Source organism: Rhinolophus sinicus, linkage group LG06 (genome assembly GCF_036562045.2).
Source record: "Rhinolophus sinicus isolate RSC01 linkage group LG06, ASM3656204v1, whole genome shotgun sequence".
Lineage (NCBI taxonomy): Eukaryota > Metazoa > Chordata > Mammalia > Chiroptera > Rhinolophidae > Rhinolophus > Rhinolophus sinicus.
Window position 1 is genome coordinate 126,104,734 of NC_133756.1, and position 14,726 is coordinate 126,119,459.

The window sequence follows — 14,726 nt, forward strand, 5'->3', positions numbered from 1 at the left end:
GTATAAATAACTTCACTTTTTTTCTTTTTTTGCCAGATATTACCAAATTGCTCTCTAATTGCTCTCAGCAGTAATGTATGAGAGTGATCATTACTCTGCACCTGGACCAGAAAGAATATGTTGTCATATTTTTATATTTGTGGCAATCTAATGGAAGTAGCATGTCAGAGATTAGTTTTAGTTTTTCTTATTATGAGTGATATTGAGCATCTTTCTTATATATCGTTTTCATTTTTGTTGTGATTGTCTGTTCTTACCTTTTGTTCATTCCCCCTACTGGGTCTATTTTAAAAAATAGAATGTTTAAGAGCTCTTCATATATTAAATACATTAGCCCTTTGTCTATGTTTCAAATTTCAGATAACTTTTTCCAGTTTATAATTTGTCTTTTGACTTGGCTTAATGGGAATTTTTGGCCACACAAACTTTTAAATTTTTATGTAGTCAAATTCATCAAACTAAATATGTAGTCTAGTCTTCAGAAAGATACCAATCATGTGTTTATTGCTTCTGGATTTTGTGTCATAGTTAGGAAAATTTTCCTTACTTTTAGGTTATAAAGGAATTCACCTGTGTTTTCTTCCAGTAGTTATAAGTTTTTGTTTATTACATTTAAATCTTTGCTCCATTTATAATTTATCCTGGCATATTATATGAAAGGTAGATCTGATTTTATGCTTTTTACTAAATGGTTCTCCAGTTATTCCAACAGCATTTAGCCCATCTTTCCCCCTCCAATCTTATTTGTCACCTTTTAACATATATTAAATTTTCACATGCACTTAAGTTGATTTGAGATGTCTATTCTGTTACATTGGTCTGTTTTTTCATGTACTAGTGCTATGTTGTTTTGATTACAGGGGTTTTATAATATGTTTTAACATCTGGTAAAGATAAGTTCCCCCTCTGTTGCTCTTTTTTTTTCTTACCTCCTGAGGGAGAGAACTCATCTGAAGGGAAAAAAAGTCAGGCCATTATGATTGACCATGTAATAAAGCCTTAGTCATGGGATGGGGAGTAGGATGGAGTGAGGTAATTTTGACAAAATTTTTGTCCATTATCCAGTTCCTGTGGAATCAAGTCTAAGTCCCAGATTTATAGAGGGATGTTAATAAAAACTGAAAAAGCTTTTTGCACTAAGCAGACAGCGTATTAGGTTATGCTAACTACTGCTTTGGTCCATTTTTAATGGCGTTAATCACAAATGGAGAAAGAAGAACTCTAGTTCTCCTCTTGTCCTACATTAAGGTTGCTAGATAAAATACATGACACCCAGCTAAATTTGAATTTCAGGTAAACAGAAAGTGATTTCTTAATATTAAGTATGCCCCAAATATCACTTCACATAAATATACAGGACATACATTAAAATATTATTTGTTGTTTACCTGAAAATAATTTTTTTTCAATTATAGTTGATATCAACATTATTTTATATTAGTTTCAGGTGTATAATGCAATGGTCAGACATGCATATAATTTATAAAGTGATACTCCCAATCAGTCCAGTACCCATCTGGCACTGTACATATTTATAATATTATTAATTATATTCCCTATGCTGTACTTTTTTCTCCCTGTGCTGTATTTCTCATCCTCATGACTATTTTGTAACTACTGATTTGTACTTCTTAATTCTTTTACCTTTTTACCCAGCCCCCTAACCTCCCTCCCGAATCTGGCAAACATCAATTAGTTCTTTGTATCTGAGTCTGTTTCTGTTTCGTTTGTTTGCTTATTTTTTTATTTAGATTCCACAAATAAGTGAGATCATATGGCATTTGTCTTTCTCTGTCTAACTTGTTTCATTTAGCATACTGAAATTCAAATTTAATTTGACTTCCTGATGTTTGTTTTGCTAAATCTGGCAAGCCTATCTATACGGATTTCTAAGCTTTGCTACTTCAAGGATTCCAGTGCATCCGTGCTGGTGTTAGGCAACAGCAACTACAATAGTACTTGGCAGAGATGGCAGCATCTAGAGAACTTTGTGGTTGCTGGAGGAAAAGGCAGCAGTTTCTAGTGGACAAGTCATCATTTAGAGAAGTTGCATTGTTACTTAGTAGGTGCAAACAGGTATATTACCTAGGAAGCAGGAGCAGAGTCTGGCAGTCATTGCTGCCTTTTGAGTATGGCAGTTCCCAGAAGATATAGGAGCAGTGCTTAGTAGAGGCAATGGTACCTGGTAGCTGTGGTGATACCTAGAGAAAATAGTCATGGTGCTTGGTGGGAAAGGAAGAAACCAGCAGAAGTGGTCAGTGTGCCCACTGGAAGATAATGATAGCACTCACTCGAGTGGACTTAAACTAAGAGCAGTGGAAAAAAACCTAATGCCATATGGAAAGTGATCACACTTGCTTGTGAGCACATTTGAGTCTCCTGCTTCCAGATAAACCAGGAGGGTTACTTTTTTTCAAGGAGCAGGTTCTATCTTAACAGATCCAGAGAAATGCAAGTTACATTGGTGCTTCTCAAGCCATCACCCTTGGAAAAGAGAATAAAGGAAGTATATAGTAGTGTAACCAAGTTAATTATCTCTGCCCCTATCTACACTTTACTGCTATCAGCCAATAACCCCCAGTGCAGGGCCCTCTGTGGAACCCCTTTTGAGCATGGGCTGAAGCCTGGAGGCCTAAGTAGAATCCAGAAAGAGAAGGATGCAACAGGAGCCACACATTCACTTATCTAACCCCATGTATAGATTGGGAGTGATGGATAAGGATGGTTACCCTGCCGCTAAGGACCAGGGCCTGCCAGGATCTGAGGCAGGAGGCAGACAATTGAGTGACGTGAATGGGTACTGAGTGTTAAGGAAGAATAACTCCATCTATCAGTAAAATATGGCCCTGCAGAAGTGTTGGCCTTTATCAATCAGGTTAGCAACTCCTTTTTTAAGGGGAGGTACTGAAGGGGTTATTAGTAAAGGGAGGTGGTAGTAAGGATGGAAATATTCTATTCCATTAAAGTTTGAAGAGTTCCTCAGCTCTGGACACCACCTCATGACTTTTTCCCTCCATGTGGATGCAGACCACCCAGCTTACTCACTGACATATTATTGTGTCATTTTGATTGAGCACTTTAGTGCTTTGATCTGCCTGCATTGGGGTTTCAGACACAGGGCAATTTCCCCTGTAGACAAAGCCAATCTTTTAATCCAAATTAGGATCAGGGTTGTCTCTTGCCTCTGTCCCGAAACTGGTCAATACCCGTGGTGAATTCACATCATCTCTGATGTCTCCTAGTGGCATATACCTCATCCCACACTCCCTTCCAGATTTACAACCCAGACGTATTTTTCTATGCTGGATCTTCAGATTTAGACATCGCCTCCTCATACCTCTATTACATACAAGTTTCTGTTGTGTTCTTCCACTTAATAGTATATCTTTAATAGCTTCTTTTAAAAAAAATTGAATGGAGAAAACATAACATGGTTTTAAAATATTTTGTTATGATACTTATATATCATTTTTATGAAGTATTTGTTATTACTATTATTTGGGATGTTGACTTTTGCTGAAATGATAATATTCATAAATAAAAGAATATGCATAATGGAGTATTTGATTTGGTCTTTTGGTATTTATAGAGATTTTACTTTTAATTAATTTTGTCTTGTTTTGATCACAGAAAAATGTCTTCAACTTAGCAAAAGACTCAACCCAAATAAAATAACAACAGATGGAGTAGTAATAAATAAAAGTCTGGAAATATCCCCAAAAGCTTCTAATTTTTAGAAAATGATAGTATTTAGTATGTAGAATTCCAGATTGCCAAGAAAGCATCCTAAATTTCAAAGACTAAAATAAAAAACTTGAGCCCAAGAAACCAAATTTTTGCCAATATTTATTGACTTTGTTGTTCCTGAGGGAGCTCAACATTTTTGACTTGACCACAATCCAAAACACATTGTGGTTTCCATGTTAAAAGAAATAACATGAGGTTGCTCACAGAGGTGAGTCAATGGCCAACTCAGAGACTAAAGTTCAAGTAGAATAGCCTTTGTGCATTCTTCTGGCTTATTCACAACTGTATTCTATACCAAAAGACAGTCATCAAGAAGAACAATATTTACATGGACAGAAACAGTTGGCCTTATATTGAATGATCTTAACATTCAGTACAGATAGCTTGATAAAGGTTATGACCTAGATCTTACAGAATCCCAAAGAATGTATGCATTCATTCAACAGCATTTACTGCGAGCCAATTAAGTATGTGCTAGCTCTGCATATACTACACAAGTGCTAAAGATGAAAATAAAAATAAAATATGTATGCAACTAACAATAATACAATATAATATATGCTAATATAGATATATAAATAAAATGCAAAGAGAAGAAACGAGGAGTCATTAATGTGGTGGGAGGTAGCCTTCTAAAATGGCTGCCAATGATCCCTACCTGCTGTATTCATGGTCTTATATAATCCCCTCCCCTTAGATGTGGGTTGAAAATAGTGGTGCTTATAATGAATAGAATATGGCAAAAGTAATGGAATGTCACATCTAAGATTAGGTCTAAAAGATTATATCTTGTATCTTGCTAGCACTGTCTATCTTTGGTTCTTCTCTTTTGCTTGCTCTAAAGAAGCAAGTTGCAATTTTCTGAGCTGCCCCAATGGAGGGTTCCATATGGGAAAGTAGTGAGGGCAACCTTTGGCCAACAGCCAATGGAACTAAATCCTGCCATGACACCTTAGTCTGCAGCCACAATATATAATTGGCTATCTAGGCAACATTGCTTCCTCTTTTACATCTCTGTGCCTTTTCAAGATCAAAAAGCTCAGATTATTGTTCTTTCTTATGTTTTCCTGTCAAAATATGAGTGAACTTGGAATTTATTCCTTCCCTAGTAGAGCCTTGAGATGAATATAGGCCTGGTCAGCACTTTGATTGCAACTCTGCGAAAGCTTTGAAGCAAAGGACCCAGTTCCTGATCTACAACAATGCAAGACAATAAATGTTGTTATGAGCCATTAAATTTGGGGGTAATTTGTTATACTGCAATGGATAACAAATACAATTAGGAAGAAAAGCAAGGGTAATTGAAACAAGACACAGCATTTGTAAAGATGAGAGGGTATAGTGCAAATTAAATTCTGGAATAGCAAATGATCTTCTGTAGTTGTAGTATGAAGTATCCTTGTAGGAATGCTGAGATAAGCTTTATGATGAGGATTTGAGGCCAAATTGTAAAATGTGTTCCGTGTCATATTCACCAAGTTACACTCAAAGGAAACAGAAACTTCCACATATCCCTCAAGTCTCTCTTGACATCTAGCCCCATGTAGATTCTTTCTCTTCCGCACTCCCCTCTGTCCCTGCCTTCTCCTCATTTCTTTGTTATATAGGTTAATTTAGACTCTCTTCAGCAAGGTGAATCCTTCCTTTTTAGAAAAAGAAATAAGAAGGAAAATCAGACTGGCAATTAGAGGAGTAAAGGTCACGTATTAATGTTTGTCCTGCCACAATTTTCACTGTCAACTATTAGATAGTTTTCTTTCTTCTTTTTTTTTTACCTCCAAAGTAATCTCTCCCTAGTCCCTCCCAAGACACTTGTGTGTTAATGCCTTTAAAATCTTTATCTTTAGGAGTTCCAGTCAAGATCGCACAGTAGGTAAACACTGTGATTACCTTCTCTTACGGCCATGTCAAAATTACAACTACAAAACAACCTTCATGCGAATCACCTAAAATCTTGCTTAACCAAAGCCCTGCAACTAAAGACATGCAGAAGAAGCCACCTCAAGACAGGTAGGAGGGGCAGAGATGCCAAACAGGCTGGTCCCACACTTGCATGTGACCATTAAAAATCAGGAGGGATATCTCAGCTGTGGAGGTCCCCTCTGGAGGAGAGAGAGGTCGTAGCCCCACCCCAGCCCAGAGTTCCCGTGCTGGGGAGAGAAGTCCCCATAATTTCTGGTTGTGAAAACTAGCGGAGATTGTGACTGAATGAGACAAAGGGCGGCTGGAGTCCCAACTGCTCCTCTTAAAGAGACCATGCATGGACTTACTTTGAGCTCCAGTGCTAGGGAGCAACTAGAAAAGCAGCAGGGGCATATGGTGGGGAACTGAGTTGTCTGGCTTAGGATGGGCTGGAGGGGCAGCTTTCTCCTGGACGGAGGAACTGGCGGAGATCATTGCTTCTTTGTTGAACCCTCCCTCCTCCAAGCGCGCAGACACAGAAGGCCACCATATCTGAGTCTCCTGTATTCATTCACCACACCCTGGTGATTCAAGACCCGCCCACCCAACTTTCAGGCACACCCAAGCCGCTTCCAGTGGCTTTTTCATACAAAATGACTACTTTAGCTCATGCTGCAGACTTTCCCTAGGGTCTCTCAAAGGTTTCTGGAACCCAGACAAGCAGAATCTGGCTTGATCATGTTCTGTACTAATGGCTGAGCAGCCCTAAGCCCGCCACCAGTGACAGCCAGCCTCTTGAGGCACTTCCAAGCATGGCATGGGTAGCAGCCAACTGCGGATTTCTTTGTGGTCCCTGCCAGGTGGCCCCAGGTGGAGCATGGGCTGCACCTGAACTTGACCTGCAGCAGATCCCCTTCAAGGCAGTCCTGGGGCTGGCTCCCCCAGTGGCCAGCATTGAAACGAGCTGGAGCATCACCCAGCTGCTGCCAAGAATGACACACCCAAGGGGCAGATTGGTCAGGCACCAGAGCCCTGCAGAAGCAGATCCTGCTCTGTAGGGTCAGCCCCTGCACCACAACTCCTCCATTGTAGTCACAGCCAGTCCTTACACCTAAAGGTCAGTACCTCCTATTAATGTGCAAATAGCAACCAAGGCTCAACTACAAGAGGAGGGCACACACAACCCACACAAGGGACTTACCTTGAGTGTGTGGCTCAAGTGACCAGGAAGATTGCGCCACTGAGCCCCACAGCACACCTACTACATAAGGCCATTCTACTAAGACCGAAGACATAGCAGCCCTACCTAATGCATAGAAACAAACATAGTGAGGCAGCCAAAGTGGGGAGACAAAGAAACATGTCCCAAATAAAAGAACAGAACAAAGTTCCAGAAACAGAACTAAACAAAATGGAGACAACCTACCAGACGCAGAGTTCCAAACACTGGTTATAAGGATGTTCAGTGATCTCAGGGAGAACTTCAACAAAGAGATAGGAAATATAAAAATGGAGATAGAAAACAAAAAGGAACCAGTCAGAAATAAAGAATACAATAACAGAAATGAATACATTACAAGGAATCAATAGTAGATTAGATGAAGCAGAGGATCAAACCAGTGATGTAGAAGATAAGGTAGCAGAAAACACCCAATCAGAACAGCAAAAAGAAAAAAGAATCCAAAAAGTTAAGAGTTTAAGGGGCCTCTGGGACAACATCAAGCATACCAACATTCACATTATAGGAGTACAAGAAGGAGAATAGACAGAGTGAGGAATTGAAAACCTATTTGAAGAAATAATGACAGAAAGCTTTCCTAACTTGGAGAAGGAAATAGATATACAAGCCCAGGAAGCAAAGAGAGTCCCAAACAAGATGAACCCAAAGAAGCCAACACCAAGACACATAAAATGCCAAAAGTTAAAAGTTAAAGACAAAGAGAATCTTAGAAGCAGCAAGAGAAAAGTGGTTAGTTACCTTCAAGGGAGCCCTAATAAGACTGTCAGCTGATTTCTCAACAGAAACTTTGCAGGTGAGAAGGAATTGACAGGAAATTCCTTGGATGCAAAGCAGGGACTTACAACCAAGATTACTCTAGCCAGCGAAGCTACAATTTAGAATCGAAGGACAGATAAGAGCTTCCCAGGCAAGAAAAAGCTAAAGGAGTTCATCACCACCAAACCAGTATTACAAGGAATCTTAAGGGGACTTTTTTAAGATAAGAAATAAAAAATATGAATAATAAAATGGCAATAACTACATACCTATCAACAATTCCTTTCAATGGAAATGGATAAAATGCTTCAATCAAAAGACAGGGTGGCTGAATAGATAAGAAAACAAGACACTTACATATAATTCCTACAGGAGACGCACTTCAGATTGGAAGACACACACAGATTGAAAGTAAAGGGATGGAAAAAGATATTTCATGAAAATGGAAACAAAGAAACAAAAAGCTGGGGTAGTAGTATTTATACCAGCAAAATAGACTTTAAAATAAAAACTATAACAAGAGACAAAGAAGGACCTAGTAATCCCACTTCTGGGTATTTATCCGAATAAACCCAAAATGCTACTTTGAGGGGATATGCTCATCCATATGTTCATTATTTACATAAGCCAAGATATGAAGGCAACCTGGGTGTCCCTGAATGGATAGATGGATAAAGAAGAGGTGGTACATATATACAATGAAATATTACTCAGCCAATAAAAGAATGAAATCTTGCCACCTGCAACAACATGGATGGACCTAGAGGGTACTGTGCTGAATGTAATGAGTAAGACAGTGAAAGACAAATGTCGTATGATTTCACTTATAAGTGGAATCCAAAGAACAAAATAAACAAACAAATGAAACAAAACAAACTCATAGATACTGAGAACATTTTGATGGTTGCCAGATGGGAGGAGGGTTAGGAGTGGGTGAAAAGGGGAAGGGATTAAGAAATACAAATTGGTTGTTACAAGGTAGTCATGGGGATGTAGGGTATAGCATGAGGGATATAGTCAATAATATTGTAATAACTATGTATGGTGTCAGATGGGTACTAGATCTATTGCGGTGATAGATAGAAGGGGGCTTGGGGGCAGGGTGAAAAAGTGAAGAGATTAAGAAATACAAATTGGTAGTTACAAAATAGTCATTTCTTAGTCAAAGTCTAGGAAATATAATCAATAATATGGTAATAACTATGTATAGTGCCAGGTGGTGCTAGTCAGGAGCATCACTTCCTAAATTATATAAATGTCTAACCACTATGTTACTTGTATATACTTGAAAATAATATAAAATAATATTGAATGTCAACTAATTGAAAAATTTAAAAAAGGGGGAAAAGATCAATAATATTGTGATAGCATGGTACAGTGTCAGATGGTTGCTGGACGTATGGTGATCACTTCTTTAGCATAGGGAATATAACCAATAATGTGGTAGTAACTCTGTATAGTGCTAGGTGGGTACTGTTGAATAACTATGATGTACATCTGAAACTAATATCATATTGTGTATTAGCTATATTTTAATAAAAAATCTTTAAAACACTTTTTATCTTGAGTCTTTCCTTTCCCCATATCTAAAATTTTACCTAATTTCTAGATACTTCCACCCAACTACAAACAACACATAATCAAGCCAAGCTCATTATCTTCTTGCTCGAATATGCTTCCCTTTTCTTCATTCCCTAACATGGCTAGTGAAATCACCCTTTGTGTACAAGATAGTTGCTCAAGTTGAAACTTCACTGTCATCTTTGAGTTATTATAATATCTAATCAATTAGCCAGTGTTTCTGATTTTAGTCTCAGAATTGTCTCTGGAATCCATTTTCTGTCCATTCACACTGCCTCAGTCTAAGCCTTTATCATTTCACACTGGCACTCTTTGTCTTATTGTCCTTAGTTCCTCTTCTCTCCTGTTCAGTGATTCCCATTCATTGGTCCTGGGACTAGCTGGATCAGATTTTCTGGGAGTGTTTTGCTTTTGTGAGTTTGTTTGCTTCAGTACAGACCTGTAGGTCCTAAACATGAAAAAACACTGATTCTGTTGGGCTGGGGTGGGGGCCTATGATTTTGAGCTTTTACAAATTTCCATAGGTAGGTCTAATGATCAGATAGGTTTGGTTTAACTATATATATATATATATTTTTTTTTTTTAATTACATTTATTGGGGTGACAATTGTTAGTAAAATTACATAGATTTCAGGTGTACAATTCTGTATTACATCATCTATAAATCCCATTGTGTGTTCGCCACCCAGAGTCAGTTCTTCCATCACCATATATTCGATCCCCCTTACCCTCACCTCCCCCCCTGGTTTAACAATATTTTTAGTCCATATTTTATACCACCACCATCAGAATCATATTTCAGAATCCCCCACATCTTATAGTATGCTCCTATGATGATCATAATGCAGTGATGCTTTTCTGTACCAAGCAGAGAAAATGTTTAGCATAGGAGTGAACGTGCCGAAGAGTCTGTCACTTGCATGCCTTCCCAGATATTTTGTTTCTGTACCACAAACAACATCATCAAGACAGTCTCGCTATTTTCTCTCAAATATGCTCTATTTTCTTCATTTCTCTCTCTTTTTTTTTTTTCAATTTCTTCCCTGCTGCCGTGACACCTTAGTCTGCAGCCACAATATATAATTGGCTATCTAGGCAACATTGCTTCCTCTTTTACATCTCTGTGCCTTTTCAAGGTTAAAAAGCTCAGATTATTGTTCTTTCTTATGTTTTCCTGTCAAAAATTTTACATATCTTTAAAGGCCTAGCTCAAATACCACCACATTCATGAAGCCTTTCCAGATAAAATAAATCAGTAGTTTCTCTGAGTTTCCATAGTCTGGGTCTAAATTATAGCACTTAGCACAGTTAGATTCAAAGTACTGTGCATTATAAATTGTCTTTTCTGCTAGATACTGAGCTCTCTGTTTGATGGTGATGGTATGTGTATGTAGTGAACAAGGCTGGGGTAGGGAGGACTGTGGAAGGAGAGACAATTGGAAGGGCAGGAGGAGTTAGATCCCAATCATAGTACTTGTTTACATGCTCTCAGCGTGTTCACATTATTCTAAAAGATTATCTTAATTGCAAGTCAAATTATTTTCTCTAGTTGGTTAGCAAAGGCCAATCCTTTGGCTGGTACTTACCAATAAATCAACATTGGTTCATAGTAAAATGGGAAAAATAAGATGTAGTTTTTCATAAAACTAGATATTTAGTGACTTCTCTTTACTCTGATTTTATATCCATCTTTTTTGTTATCTTTCATAGAATGATAGTGATGTTAGATTGTAATAAAACTTTCAGATGTCTTTATCTGAAAAAATTAAAAAGTTAGAAACCCTAATTTGGTCCTCAAATTTAAATAAGAAGTATTGGTCTGTGAAACTGGAAAATCTTGGGATTGCTGTTGTCTGGGTTCTGGAAGAGGGCCTAGAGGCAATGACACCCCTGTAATGAAAAAAAAAAGGGGGGGGACCAAGGATTCCTGAAGAAATGGCCGAGTCTGGGACTGGGGCAGGTAATATGTAAGATGAGCCTGAATCATCCTGTAGTGCCAGAAAGTAAGTAAGTGCCCCCCAAAAATACCACGATGGAGGTAGGTTAAAGGGACACAGGAGCAATTTGAAAGCATTTTCAATGGGCAAAGTTGGAACAATTTGAGATAAATAAATAAATAAATAAATAAATAAATAAATAAATAAATAAATTGTATTGTATTATAACCTAAAGTATAAGATAAATATTCATGAGTTCATACTGATATAAGTAAATGATTGGATAAATTAATGAGGGAGAATGAATGAATCTTCTGTGTAGGAGAATTCCAAATAACTTATGTAGATATTCTACTTTGCAGGAGGCAGAGCATAACTCCCCTCTGCTTAAGTATGAGCGGTGCATAATGACTTCTTTCCAAAGAGTACAGTGTGGGTAGAGAGAAAAAGAGTAGCTTTGCATTGGAGAAACTTGATGAACACTACGTCAGCCAGGTGCTCAAGGTTAACATCAACAGTGATAAGGCATGTTGATAGTATGTACCCTTGATATGCTATGATGAAAATGGCACTTTCCCTCAATGGTATTCCTCTCTTCCTCCAGTGTAATCATGAGAAAACATCAGGGAATTCCCAATTGAGGGACATTCTGCTTTACCTGACCAGTACGCCTCAAAACAGACAAGATTATTAAGAACAAAAGAAGGCTGAGAACTGTCACAGCCAAGAGGAGCCTAAGGAGACATGATGGCTAAATATAATATGGTATCTTGGATGGATCCTGGAACAGAAAAAAATTAAATAAAAACTAAGGAAATCAGAATAAGGTATGGATATCAGTTAATGATAATTTATCAATGTTGGTTCATTAATTGTGACAAATGTACCATACTAATTTGCTAATAGGGGAAACTGGGTGTGGGGTATATGGGAACTTTTTGTATTATCTTCACATTTCTTATTGTAAATTTAAAACTGTCATAAAATAAGTTTATTTTTAAAAAGTAAACGGCCTTCTAAATACTAAAAGGGGACATCCTAAATCACATTAGCACTGTTTGGAACCTTGGGTATTTCCTGAGGACCAAACATAGAGGAGAGTGCTCCCAGCTGATTTTAGGATTATTAAAATGCTCTTAGGTTAAAACAACCTCACATATAGACTATTATGGGGTAAACAACTATATTTTATTTACATTTTACTGGAAGATTGAACTGACAAATAATTGCTTTTCTTCTTGTTTGGAGACTTAAATCTTTTTTGGTGTGAGTGACTTATTCCTTAGTAAGAATTTATTGCAAATTATTACCATTGTCCTTAGAAACCTGTTCTTTCCTAGAGCAATTGGTTTTGCTTTGGGCCTCAGCTAAAGGTCTGGGGAAAGGCAGTAAAGTATAGGATTCTTTGGTCTGGAAATCCGTATGATTCAATGTTGTTCAAACCAATGGACATTTATAAACTCTCACTATATGCAAGCATGTGCTGGGCCTCAAGTCATCTGCTTTACTCCAGTTTTCTACCCTTAGAAATCAGCTTGTCCTTAGTGGAACCATATTGGCATGTTAATATTTGAGAGCGGATCTGGTCTTTGTACTTCTTTATAATACGTATACAATTTTACAGGAGACTCCTTCTCAGGACAGAGTACCTTTGTCCAAAGAAATCTTTGAGCCAAGGAGGCAGGCATGAAGAAGAGGCATTTCTGGGCAGGGCAATCCTTTGTACTACCTGAGAATGTAATCATATGGCTGTGTCTACCTGCCTCATTTGAAGACTGGCTTTGGTAGGCTGGATTGTAGGTCTGACCTTATATTCTTCCAATTTTTCTTTGTTCAGTGGAGAATAAAGAAAATTTGACTAGGAAGAAGGCTCTCCTTGAAGCAATCTGTGACACTGATCTTCAGTTTTTTACTCTGTGCAAATAAAGAGTTTAGAGGAGCTTATCTCAGATCCTTCTGAGACTTACAGTGTCTGACCATATGAACTGGACAAGGTAAATCTTTGTTGAGGTTGGTGTCTGCCTCGATGAGGGGATGGTTTTCAGAGTTCTTGGGGGTTTCTCTTTTTTCCTTATTATTGCAAATGGATTTATTAATAAGAAAGATTCCCTGCAGTTGACACAGGAGTTGTTTTTCTTGTCTCTCCACTGTTGTTTTTGGCAAGTAACCAATTTCAAGCTCACACATTGGAATAATTTATACCCCTATATTGTCATTGGCAAGAGAAGCATGGTGGCATAAGGAAAGGAGTATGGGCTCTGCAGTCATTCTGACCTGGGATTGAATCCTATCTTGGCATTTAACTAGATCTGTGCCCTCAGAGAAGTGATTTAACTCCTCTAAAAATCCAATTTTCTATTAATAAAAAATGATTGTAATAATTCTTCCCAATTAAATGGGACAATGTATAAAAATGACTTATCACTTAGCAAGCAGGTGCTCAATAAATGTTAACTTTCCCTCTCTCCCTCCCTTCTTCTTTTCCTCCCTCCCTTTCTCCCTTCCTCCCTCCCTTCCTTCCTGCCTTCATGATGGAAGTCACACATTTTATCAGTATGCTTGCAATTGACATTTGGACTATCTAGCGATTGTGTGGTCAGGTGGGTTTTGCTTCCTTTCCTTTTCCTCCTCCTGGGTAGGGCACGTACCTGTCTAAATTAACAAAAGATGAGAGTATCCTAATACATAATAGATGCCCACAAGATGGATCTAGAGTAGGGATCTGATTCTTTTTCGTATACACAGGAGGAAGACCACTGCTTAGACTTTCCCCTCTTTTTCTTCTTTATTCCCCGAGAACTAGGTGAGACTGATAAAGCTTAAGGACTGACAAACCAGAGTTTCAAACTCAGAGACTTCAGGACAGGCAGGTTGTAAATGAGTGGAATGAGCTGGGTGTGAGAAAAAGGGCAACAGTATTACAAGATCCATAGAAAATGGCACCTGTATTTTGGCTCGAGGGTGCAATAGAGGACTGCAAATTAGGACTGTGGTGATATGGAGACAGCATAACCTTTTAAAGGGGCCACTTCTCAGTATCAGATCATTATTTCTATGATGCATTGTGCATTCTCTATCTCTAGATCTTCCCATTTTTCAAGGAAATCCCAAAATACAAATATGTGAAATGTCTTGATTCTTAATTCTTGGCAATTAAACCAAATTTCAGATAATACTCTGTGGGTCAACCAAAAAAAGACTATGCCAACCAGTTATGGCCTCTGAGATCAAAGGATCATGCAGTTCTGGGTCACTTGTGAGGGGAGGAAGATATTAGCAGTCTAAGGAAGATCAGAGAGGGAGAGACAGAAAGCTAGAGAAACAGGACAAATGAGCTATCCCGAATCTCTTGCTACCCAAGAACTTTGAAATGGATTGGAATGTAGGACCTGAATCCCAAGAAAAGGACTGTTTTAGGTGTGTGTACTTGACCAACTTAAAAGGAAACCTACGTATGAAGCAAGAACAGCCCCATGTGATGTATATACTACTGGGTTTACACTTGTATGTATTTCCACAACCAAAGGTGTGTCTCTTAGTTTTGCAAATAATGGATTACTTT

The 14,726-nt window shown here is 38.1% G+C and overlaps 1 long non-coding RNA gene across 3 annotated transcripts in view; it reads left to right on the forward strand.

Moving 5' to 3' along the window:
• Positions 1 to 14,726, forward strand: part of LOC141572234 (uncharacterized) — a 78,962-nt gene that overhangs the window by 7,707 nt on the left and 56,529 nt on the right. For 2 of the 3 annotated variants that reach the window (XR_012497510.1, XR_012497512.1), the window contains exon 2: positions 11,769 to 11,991. This is a non-coding gene — a long non-coding RNA (uncharacterized LOC141572234). Of the gene's footprint in view, positions 1 to 11,768; positions 11,992 to 13,001; positions 14,647 to 14,726 lie in introns of those variants that run through there. The other variant, XR_012497511.1, reaches the window with a different exon arrangement.